The 12688-nt window shown below is 38.4% G+C and overlaps 1 long non-coding RNA gene across 2 annotated transcripts; it reads right to left on the reverse strand.

The window, feature by feature from the left end:
- Positions 1-268: 268 nt before the first annotated feature.
- Positions 269-8903, reverse strand: LOC122974756. 2 transcript variants are annotated; one of them, XR_006400429.1, is made up of 4 exons: positions 8763-8903; positions 3705-3727; positions 2021-2112; positions 269-1474 (listed from the first exon to the last, which is right to left on the reverse strand). It is a non-coding gene; the product is annotated as an uncharacterized LOC122974756 (long non-coding RNA). The 2 variants fall into 2 exon arrangements; XR_006400430.1 differs by lacking the exon at positions 8763-8903 and adding an exon at positions 4163-6241.
- Between the last annotated feature and the right edge of the window lie 3785 nt (positions 8904-12688).

Below are 12688 nucleotides of genomic sequence, written 5' to 3' on the forward strand. Positions count from 1 at the left end.
TAAGGCGCTTCGAAACTTTCTTGTAAAGGAACTGTAAGTTATAAATTTAACAATATGAAAACCATATCTAGGTCTTCAACTTTAACTACAGTCACATTCTTTGTATCACATAATATGTCGTCACATTGTGTAGGTGTTATCAGAAATGTGTTTTATATAAATACAACTCAATGTAAATTACCAGAAGAAAGATTTAATGTATTTTAAATGTATTACAAGCATCCAAATTGTATGATAGTATCACTGGACTATACAGTAGAATGTATCACTGGAAACTTTGTGATCTTCCACTATTGTGAGTTTAAATAATGTTTGATCACACATCAGAGGTTGTAAAAAAAAAAGATCAGTTGATTTATATGACAAACTGGTTTAAAGTTGTACGTAAAAGTGTGAAACATTAGGTCAGTTGTATTATACTCAGCTCTTTCTTGGTGATCCTCTGTAGGTCAGCGGAGATGAAAAAGACTTCATTAGAAAATGAGGGATGTTTGCAACACTTGAGCCCGGCCATATGATCTATGATATATTTAATAATGTGTGATCTGTCCGTTAAATTTGTTTTCTAAAATGCTACTCATGCTCCATTAGCAAGGCTTTGAACTTGCGATAATTCTCTTGACAGTATATATACATATAGGGCAAAGTCTATCTCCTCATTTAAATCTCTTAAAAAACAAACTTTTATAGTCCAACCTTCCTGTGATCCTTCTATCTTACCTTTCCCAAACAAGTTGTTTTATTGTTATGTTTTATTACTGTGTTTATATTTTCTTGCGTTATTTTATTTATTGTTTTATTAATGGTGCTATTGTTCTTATTGTTTTTTACGATTAACACTTCCATGATTCCTGTTGTTTTTACCCTTGTAAACCTTATTTTGGAAAAGGTGCTATAAAAATCTGTCTGTTGGCTCTTTTGCTACATGTGACTTCCAGTAAATTAAATATTGCCAGCCTTGGCCTTCTACCAGTACATCTCACCATAATGAATCTTGAAGAATCAGGGTAAGATTGCCAGCATTAGTTGGTCACTTCATAACATACTTGACATTATCAAAAACATCTTTCACCCGAATGAATAATCCTGTAAGTATGCGGTAAGTACTCACACTTAATAATGTTGTTTTCAGGATTAAGCAAAACAAAGCAGAGTTTTGGAAACAACATTAAATCTAATCGAAGGCTGCAGATTACCACCCCTATCTGCAACCAGCCCTCAGGGTGGACAAAATATGTATCAGCTTAGTAAAAGAAGAATTTATGGCAGAGCTGTTGCATTAGATTTTACAGGTGTTCCTAATAAAGTGCTCGGTGAGTGTATGTTTCACCGTGAAAGCCAGTCTTGGTAGGTTAGAGTTAGAAACTCAGAAAGCAGACATGTGAAATCCCAGCAAAACCATCCAAGGTGAGTGACCTGACATCCAAAGCTGACTTCCCTGGTGTCTCACAAGCTCTCTCATCCTCTGGAAACTCTGTAATAAAAGAAAATATTTTGTTAAGTTTAAAACAGATGTCTTAGATAAAGACTGCATAAAAAAAAAGAAATGACTACGAAGTTAATCTTTCCTCTTTACCTTGATGGTGGTGTAGGAATCATAGCTTTAGTTTTTACTAACTAAAGTTCTCCAACTTTAGTGGCAAAAAGATCATTTGACCAATTAAAACAAACTTTAGTCATGGTATATAATATTTAGTGCCAAACTGTCTGAAGTCTGTGATCCCAGACAACACTTATATCTCCCCTGGTGATTCTGCTCTCACTGCTGGATCATAAAAAAAAAAAAACATTTGCTGTACATTTAGCATCATCATTGTCCTAAAATCGGCAGTCTACCTAAAAAAAGGGGGGCTACAGTTGCTTCACTGTTTACCCAGTCTGAATGTGAACACAATAAAACTACTTAAAACCAAGTCATCACTTTGTTTTCAGTCATTGTTTCATTTCAAATCATATGTGCCGGAGCCAAAACAACCTAAATGTGTCACTGTCTAAATGATGGATCATACTCTCTACTTACCAGCTGCTAGTTTCCCCCTGTCTGTTTCCAGGTTATCCTGGTGCAGTCGTAGGGTTAGTTTATGCATCAACCTATTTATGGAGTACCCACACCTGTCAAATAGGGACACAAGATATTTATTATATTATTTAGAACATTTCTTTACTTTGTAGTCTGCATGCACAAACACATTACTGGTAATATACACATAAGTGAACACAAAGATCAACTAGAGCTTAATAAATCAGCAATGCGTGTCAAAACACCCTTAATCCTTAAATATATGACTGAAGAGGGTCCAGTTAACTCACTTCTACCATAAATGTAGACATTTCACACAGACTTAGAGGAGCAAACATCCAAATGAGGTGCAAAACAGCTGATAATAACAAATGACTAACGTTAGCATACAACAGCAGTTTGTTAGCTACAACAGCTTGCATTGTTAGCGTTGGTAATCTTCTGAAGTTAACAATTAGCTAAACAATTTAAACAGTGTTTGGTTAGAGATGTTAACTCGATAAGGTCATGCTCACAACAAAGATCACAAGCAAACGTATAAGTTTGACTTTAAATGGCTCTAAATGGTGCATCTCAGTAAAACACTTCCTTGTTCAATTTTCATTGTACAAGTTGGATAATGGAACAAGCTGATGCTTTGGTTCTTCTTTTGCATAGCACATCTTAGGACAATGAAATTAGGAAATGACCCGAAAAATGGGATTTTTCATTATACAACGTGAATAACTGCAGATGAATTATACGTCATGCATGGACCTTCTAGTTCTCGGGAGCCTGAATGTGCTCAGCAGATTTCACGCCAATCCATCCAGTCCTTTCTCAGAAAATGTGGCGACAAACAATCAAATGGACAGATACACAAAGGGGAGAGCATAATGTCCTTGGCAGATGATTGTAAACACTCCAAAGCAATTGGTGTCCAAGGCTTTTAAACAGACAATGACAACTGGAAAACTACAAATGCCCAATAACAATGACCACAACATCTGGTTTTAGCTAAAATAGGAAGTTTGATCACATTTCAAAGTTCAAGATGTTAACCCTGTTCTTCCCATTAAGCAGCACTTGGAGGCGTGAGGTGAGTGAAAGCTCTGCATCTGCAAAAGTCTAAAATCTACTTTATAAAATGAAATGAAAGTGCATGTGGTATTTCTATACTGTATCTATTATGAGGGATAAAATGCAAATGCAATAACTTGATTACATGTTGACTACATGCTCTAGATATTTACAATATATTTTGATGGAAATGCATCTGGTTGTCTTTCTGTAAATGCTAAGAAAATAAATATAATCAAAATAAATACTGCGTATAGAAACAAATGTGTTAATTGCATACAGTGATGTTCCTCTTCTTTCTGAACAGTCCTGCAGTGAACACAGCAGCAGAGGTTTGGGTGAGCAGCAGCCACACACAAATCATGTAGGCTATTTCTCTTATTTTTCCTTGAGTACATTTTTATTCAGAGTGAATTTGCAGTGCAGTTTTCTTTACAGTAGATCCATTTCCTGTGTTGTCTCTGATGTGCGACAGAGTGTCCATGTGCTGGGATGTGCTATCCCAGCTGAGGTACAAACCGTTGTTCCTTCAAAATATCAAGTTCTGTTGTTTGAAATGGTTTTGGAAGATGTCGGATGTGTTTGAAATGTGTTTCAAAAAGGTTTTGATCATGCTGTCTCTTACCTGCTTAAAGCTGAGCCGGTGATCTGGTGGAGAAGAACAAATGTAAAACCCAAATGTTCATTTAAGGTCATGAGAGAAAGATAATAACAATAATATAAAGATAATAATCACAATGTCAGGCAGTGAACTCTGGACTTTCAAATCTTTCAAATCTGTGGTAAGTAATACCTATACCTAATATACCTTCTTATATCAGAGTAATCAAATGCACAGTAAAAAAAAAAAAACTGGAGATACATCAAATCAATACTTGGCAGAGTATTTTATAGCTAATTAGTAAGCTACATAATTAGTTTCATGCACTTTTTTCCTCATAAAATAACTGCTGTATTTTAGAGGCCTCAGCTTGGCCCTTAACCAAAAAAACATTTCAATAACAACTTATCTCAAACTAGCCAACTTCATCAGAAAACTGAAACCAAATTGAAGTAGAAATCATAATTAGAAATAAAAATTACCATGAAAAAAACAGATGAAGCTTCCAAAACTGCTTGCAATATTAACACTCTCGCACACAAGATGAAGCAGAGGAAAGAAGTTTTAAAAAAAAAAATTTAAAAACACACTCTTTCATTCACCATGAACACACACACACACACACACAAAACCTGATCTTCTTGCGTCTGATGTAAGAATTGACGTTTTCCCTGAGACCCTTTCTCTAATCCGGCTGATTTGATAAGGAATCTCATTCCCCCTTGCGAGGCCACGCTGAGGGACCATCCGACAGATCTGACTCCACTTCATACTGCCCTGTCAATGCTATCTCCCATTGCTCATGGCAACCAGTCAGGAAATAAAGCCTGGGCGCTGGGGGAGGGTAACCATTGCGGCCGCAACATTGGCCCCTGCGGGACCCTCTCTGGGAAGGGGTCTGTGAGACCCGAGCCGATCGATTCTTATCGACAAAGGCGGTAATTACATTTCATTAGCTTTCAGCGCTAATCCACATGGCCCTACTGGGGATATGAAGCGAGAGACAAAGAGAATGAGAAGAAGAAAAGAATAATGGAAGTAGCAGAGAGACAAAAATACCATCAAGCTTAATTACAGGTTGTTTGTTTCAGGAATTTTTTAAGATCTACATGCAGTTTAAGGTGATTTTTTTAGGGATTTTACTGCTGACGGGCTAACCTGAGGACCTTGTTATCATTCTTATCATTATTCTTATTAATGGTTCAAAAAAGTTCAAATTAAAAACAAGACGCTCCCATTGGTGTCTCCAAAGTCTAAACTTAAAGAAAGAACTTTTGTATTAAGTACTTCATAGTCCATAAATAAAAACATAAAGTCCCCATTGGCTGTCAAACACATAAAACAAGGGACTCTAAGGACTGATACAAAATAATGTTGATTCCGGTTTAACTGAACTTTTCATCTTCTCCTTGCCATGTATTGAAATTTGCACGATGCACGCTTAACCATCCAATCACGCCTAAGAAGACCCAAAAGGGAGAAATCCTCTGTATGGGCAACAACGATGTATGAAAGTAAGCATCTTGTGGGGCATCCTGGTACTCAGGTGGTCTAGAACTTGTGCCATGTGGCCACAGTATCCCCAGTTTAATAACAACTGTCTGTTTCTCTGCTGTGAGCCTTCATCCAGTGGCCTGATATCAAAGATGGGTCTCATATCTCTGGTCTTCATGGAGAGTTCAATTCAACTCAGCATTATGGCCCATTACTTTAAGGTCCACCTTCCTGAAATTTGGCCTGCACATCCTAAAATTAGTGACTGACCACAGGGAATGACATCTGCTTTGAATAGTGGACATTCAAGAGTCCATTTGATACGTTGTCAAGTTGATCTGGACAGCAATCAAACTTGAAAAGTTATTTTTTTAATCATCTGTTTTCAGTGTTCAGTGGTCATGATGTCCTCTGTCTGTACGCCATCTGCCTTGGCATTCTCTGCTGGTTTTAAAATCCATTAGTATAAGGGTTCTCGGCCAACGGGACCGCTGACGACAGTTTCAACCACACTTAACCCTTGGACCAAAGATTCAACCATACTGAATTAAATACTAATTCATCATCTTTTTCTGTCTCCTTTCCATACTCCCTCCTCCTCTTTTCTCTTATCCTCTCCTCTCTACTTTCCGTCCACCCCTGAGGAGCATGTCAAAATGTTAATTTCCCTTAAATTACTTGCCATAACAGAGCAGATATGGGCAATGAGGAAGAAATAGAGTTATTTCTCTAAAGGTGAAGTAGTGAAAGAGCTGTAAGTGCATTTTTTTCTCCAGTCTTCTCACAGATAAAGCTTGTTTTCTCCACAGCCTTCTTTTTTTTAAAAAAAATTTTGGTATCATTTTGCTCATTAGCAGGAAGCTAGGTAATAAGTTCAAGAGCATCGGCAAGCCTTTAATTAACATTCCTGCCCATTTACCATGAGCTGTGGAAATAAATTGATTCATCAGACCCACAAAGAATTTATGATCTTTTAGTCTCTTCGGCCATGACAAGCACTCAAGATTATGGCTTGTCTTTGCAGTACAGTTTAAAGCAATTAATGTTGCTTTGTGGAAGGACTATTAGTAAAAATTTCTATAAGGTCAAAGTTGAACTGCTCTGCTTATCGACGGGTGCATGTATCTCAAATTAAAATCTTCCATGAACACTCAGACTGAAGATAATTATCTTTCGGACTTCCTTCTTTCCATTTTGTCATTCTTTTTTTAAAATTTCTTAGATTAAGATTTGATTTCAGATCATTCAAATATATAACTGAGGGTTGGAGGTGTCTGTGAAGATTCTCAGTCATCCAGGTCATGGTATATCCAGAAGGGCTTACTCAAGGACAACTGGACTTTATTTAGTTTCTTCAAGACGTTTTGCCTCTCATCCAAAAGGCCCCTTCAGATCTGACTGATTAGTGGGGGGGTCCCAGGCATGTACCTACCTTGAGAGACATTGAGGTGGACATGACACACGTGGGTCATCAGTCCACCTGGCTGTCATGTGAGAGTTAAGGTGTTGCCTGGGAAGAGACATTGTGCAGTAAGTGGCTGATAAGTGGTGTTGTAGACCATTTCCTCTGTTGACTGATGGTTGTTCAAGTTTGACAGATGGCCTCCTTCACTGTCTTCTCTGTCTTCAAAGGAGTGTCTCTCGTCCTACAGATGACCTGAGGAGTTGGCTCTCTTGTGTTGGACCGTACGCTTGTTTAGCAACTGTTTTGTCTCCCTGATGTAGGTCTGCGTACTCCCAGCTGCACTGGACTGCATCCACTGCACTGCTCTGCGTATGTTTGGGTGTGTGGTCTTTAGTGTGAACAAGCTTCTGTCTCGGTGTTACAGTGTTTGTTGAAGATCCTCCTCAGCCATGAAATGTCTTCAAGAAACAAAAAGCAAGTCCAGTTTCTCTTGACTTTGCCCTTCTGAAAGTGGGATCAAGGGTTCTCTTGCACTGATATTCAACTGCCACAAAGGGAGAACACCTTGAGAGAAAGAAAATGTGTCTACTGAGAAATCAATAGAGCAGAATAACACATTTTCATAACTAATTATTTCTTCTTTACGTCCTCTGGGTCTCTTGCACTTGCTACTGCTGTCTCTGCCTACATGTATAACCCACAGATGAAGTGCATGTTTGTTCTGTGTATTGTTAAACTGTACTTTGAAAAACTAATGTAACTTAAACTGAAATAGAAGTCGAGGAGCAAGTGAGCTACCACAGCTGTGTTCAGACAGTCAAAGATACGAGCATGCTGGTGACCTGCTTGGGTCACACTGACCCAGGCAAATCCAATGTGAGTTGAAAATTTGCACTTATCCTAAAGCTGTATGATTTAACTTCATAAATGTACCGAGAAGAGTGGAAAAAGGAGGGTGACCGGAAAGCAAGAGAAAGAAGTGGAGTTGTTTGTGAGTTCTGAGATTGGAGTCTGAGTGGTCACAAAAATAGACATACAAACGCCCTCCACACATACTTTAAGCTGTTGGTGTGTACGTGGCTAGCTAGCTACAGATAATGTCTGTACAACCGGTACATTGGCTATTTCAGGTGAATAAACCGCAAAAACTGCAGTGGTCAAATTCTTCTTGACAAAAATTTGCTTTGTATTCTGTCTGAATGCATCTTTAGATACACACAACATAACTACGACCTCCATAGATCCACAGTTTGGAACCAGTTGCATATTATCTCTCACTTTTTCCTATCTACTGGATGCTGTCAGTAAAGAAAAGTTGGGGGGAAAAAGGTTTTTGATAATTCTTGTCATGTACAAATTAGACTTAACAGCTATTTTCTTTAATAATCATTAAATCTATCAGAAGATACGAGAAGCCAGAAACATTTTTCTGACAGTCTGTTAACAGATACATGAATTTAGGATGATACTGATTGGGAAAGCAAGAATTTGAGAAGTGGTAGTCCATATCTCGACACTGTCTGACTTTCCTTCCTTGTCTGTGGCGCATAGCCTGTTTGTCATGAGCATATCATTTTTGATAAGAAGCTAAATAATTTCCTAAAACAGCTGGACTTGCTCAAAATAAACTACACAGGCCATGTTCAATTTTATCAAAGAACATGAGTCAGTATGAACAGAGTGGCTCATGTTTGTATCTACAAAGGTTTTTGGATAACAGTGCAGCTCTATGGCACAGAGGAACAGGCTATATCAGGCTTTGGATCAATCCATTGTTGGTTTTGGTCTTTTAATGGACTTTGTTGACAACAGAAAATACAGAATATCAGCAGAAGTATCATTTAATTACTGTTGTCATTGGTTACTGTACCAAATCCATGCAAAATAAAAAGTAATAATAATAAATTTGACATGTAAGAAGAATTTGTAAAAAAAAAAAAAAAGTTAAGAAACTGGAGAGAAAGTGCGGCACACAGAAAGGTGGAAGAGACAAAGGTAAAATAAAGAAGATAAAATGTTACAGCTCTTCTTTGGTCCATCGCTTTGCCAGCATGTGAACGAGAGCCTGACTGACGAGTGATAAGAATTACTCACCTTTGCGACTGAATGTGCGTCACTGCTGTGCTACTGTTTGTCTATATGTGCGTACAGTATGTGTGTGTGTGCTTCACCTGTCAGCTCACCTAAACTGCATTTAATGTGAGACGTGGTTCATGCAGGATCCCAGGTGGGAGGTGCCTGCTGAAGCGTTTGGCGGTAAGTGGGGGGGCTCCGTTGGTGACTGCGGGGGGTCGCAGGAGATTGACAGATCCGGCGTGGGCGGCGGCTAGCGCGTCGGAAAGGGACCTGCCATCCAATCACCTTCGAGACACGGGAGTGTGGGAGGATAATTACAAGTATTCCTGTCAGAGGCGTCACGTTTCCATTGATGCACTGGAGTGAGACCAGCAGCAATGTAAGGAGGCGAGTGGGCGAGATAGAAAGACAGGAGAGACATGAGAGGTTGGATTACAAAGAGCAATTAATTAAAGTCTGTTTTTGTCCCTTTATGTTCTCACATTGTTTCCCGAATGTTTATAGCTGCAAAAGAACTTGTCGTTTTCTTCTCAGTTTCCAAGAAGATGAGAAAAATATGTTTAAAACACTGCTAGTTTTATGTTTTAAAGCAAAAGTGACAGGAAAAAGGAAAATCTAATGCTTTTGTGTCTATTAACATAGCATGCCAAAGCTACAGAAGCTTCACATAGGAAGTAAAACAGAGAGAGGCTTCCACATGAATCTGTGTATTAATGGAGTTCAACACTCAGGCTTTTGCGTGTGAGTGCTGCCACTCGTGTGCATGTGGGTTCTGATGGTTTAGCATGGAAGGGACCTGAAATAGCTGCGCTAAGCTAACAGTGTCACTCTCCCACACAGCCGAACCACTCCAGCAGTGTTACTACTTCTCGTGATTAGACTAACACATGCTATTAGAGGACGGACGGGATTTTATTTCTGTTGAGAGTCTGAAAAAGGCACCAAGTGTCACCTACACCATGAGGAATGTGTTACTACAAACATGAAGGCCTCCTTTTGACAGTTTTTGCATTTCTAAACCCCCGACTACAAAAACCCATTATCGACCTCAACCATCTTTATTAGCCAAGTATGTTTAAACACACGCATAAGGAATGTGACTCCAGCTTAGTGGCTTTCAACGTACTTACACAGAATAACAACACAACAATCTTCAGAAATATACACAAGGAATGACTATATACAGGTGAAACTGTTTCTGTGAACTGTAAACAGGATACAAACAGTGCAAAGAAGTGATGAGATAAATGTTAAATGGCTAAAAAAAATGAAGTTACTTTATATGCATATAGTAGGTGGTTATGTACAGTAGTGAGTGAAATATATTGCACATTTATTTGACCTAAATGTGAGCGTGATCTCCTAATTTCAATGTTTTTTGATAGAGAGTTTAGAGGAAGTACTAGAAAGACTAGACCAAGGAAGTCTTGTTCTGTTTGGATGGCTAAAAATGATTTTTGGAGTAATATGCTATGGTTTCTAAAACCAGCTGTATCTTTTAACAAGCCCTCTGAAAGCTGCTGGAACCCCCTGAGCTAATGCCAATGCATCAATACAAGAACTGTCACTCAGTGTGGTCAGAGAGTCCACTTGCCACTTCCTTAAATGAACACCGTAACGATTCGTCCTATAGATCCACAAGACTGCGTTAACGTAAGACGTAAATGATTAAGTGACTGTAGCCTGGCCAGGGTAATTGAGGTAGATAAATAGAATAAAATCTAAAAAAAAACAAAATTCAGAGATGGTGTGAATACAAATTAAATAAAAAGACACAAACTAATTAAACCAGATGAAGATTTGCTCTGTGAATTGAGCTGCTGATTGCACTCAGTGACATTGAAATATTGAAAGAAATAGAAATTGTTATCGCAAAATGTCTCCACTTGATTCATGTAAAGAGACAAGAGCATAAAGAGAAGCTTGTAGAAATGAAGACAAACAAGTGGAGTTTCTGGTAAAGATGGAGACCCACATCACGATTACTGGGGTGATAACAGTTTAGGTGTTATCACTGTTCAGACGAAGTTGGACCAAGTCTCTTCCAGCCTTCTGATCTGGTAGCTGCCTGTTGTTTTCATTAAGATTTTATACGTTTTTACAACTTGAATCAAGACCACCAACATCACAAGTGCAAGAAATAATTATTTTAAAAGAATCCAGGGTTATTTTATTATCCAGGGCATCAATTTTCAGTGAAGAACCACTAAAGTTCACCTCCACCTCTCTTCATTATGGTCTCAATTGCTAAATTCAGGCCCTCTAATAAGTGCGCCGGCGGTCATTTTGGAAATTATTGCTACTGTTAATAAGATTTGAAGACTTATAGTAGCTTTAATGTCTGCTCTTTGGAAGGTACTGGCTCCAAATGGAAAAGATGGCGCCGACCATAAGCTGCAACTCTGCGTTTCAAACCAGCTCCAATGGAAACCAATGGGTGACGTCACACCTCGCTACATCCATCTTCACATACAGACTGTAGTTACTCCTTAGTTTCTTTGCCTTTTTTGCTCAATTCCAACAAAAATTAGCAGGACAACCTGATGTTAATGATTGTCTCTATCTGCTTTAGTGCAGGAATGTGCAAGAATCCGTGTCTACCACTCGACATGTAAACTGTCGACACACTGTGCAGTGTGACGGTGTGTATACAGGCAGTTAATGTCCATACTGTCAGCCAGGAAATACTCCGACTGGAAAAACACAGGTAAAAAAACACTTCAGCAGTCAAATCCGTGCAAATAAAGTGAGACAAAAATTCACATCACATTTTACCTGAATGGAGTTTAATATTGCTCACAATGATAAGAGCACGCAGTCAGAACGGCTGGTCCAGCATCCCAAAGCGCTGCTGTCAGCAGTATCACAGACAGCCCGCCGTAGCAATGTGTACCACACACACACACACAATTTAATAAGAGTGAGGTACAGGCCGCCGCTACAGCTTTATTCTGTCATGGCTAATGATAGCAAGAGCTCTGAATGGGAACAACATCGAGCCATGGTGTCGTCTGAGACAGATGAATTGTAGATAAACCTCACACATCAATATAAACACCAGTGGATGGCCTGATTTCATACACACAGCCATGTAGAATGAAAAATACTCCAAGCACAGTTGTAGAAAATATCACATTGCTTATAGCTCCCTTTATCTTTCTGATATTTACCCAGCAATCCCACCCACCGCTCTTTTAATGACAGATATTAAATTTTACAAGCTGTGAGTTTATATCATATGGAACTTATAGGCAATCAGTAATATCTGGTTATTAATAATTCTCAAACAAAAGCTGGCACTAATTTTGGATTAACTTAACATAAAACCTAAAATTTAACAGAAAATGGTGGTGGATAGCATAATATGCATTTCCATGGTCAATACAACAATATAGTCATTCAATATGCACTAAATTATCTGGTTCTTCCTTGATGTTAAGCTGAGGTTGATAAAACTTGACGCTTACTAGCTTTCAGCTGCATCCTGGTGATGAAGAACGTGAGTCGAAAGCTCAGAGAAAGCAAACAGATGGATGTTTGAGATGACATCATTTTGTCACATAAATATAAGCCTGGTCCTCCCTTCCTTTAAAGTAAATAGAGATACTTAATCAATTGAAGACACACGAAAAGAATTTACTGTTTCCGTTGTCTAACAACAGAAAAATAATCAAGAACGTAAAAAAGATTCTCTTCTCTGTTTCATATCATTGCAATTAAATATCTTTGGATTTTGGATTGTCAATGTAACAAAACAAGTAATTTGAAGACATCAATTTGGGCTCTGGGAACTTTTCATAGCCATTTTTTTACTATTTTCTGACATTTTTTAGACCGAACATTAACCAATTAGTTGAAAACATTGTAGATGTATTACACAATAATACAAATATTAAGTAGTCCAGCGTTTGCTAACTGGTAATAAGACCAGAAGATTATGTGTTTTAAGAAGGTAGAATTATAAAGCGAGGGGAAACTGGGCATAAATTATGCAGATGCATGATGGGACTGACCTCTGAGGACATGCAGTGAA

The sequence above is a fragment of the Thunnus albacares genome, chromosome 23 (genome assembly GCF_914725855.1).
Source record: "Thunnus albacares chromosome 23, fThuAlb1.1, whole genome shotgun sequence".
Classification (NCBI taxonomy): Eukaryota; Metazoa; Chordata; class Actinopteri; order Scombriformes; family Scombridae; genus Thunnus; species Thunnus albacares.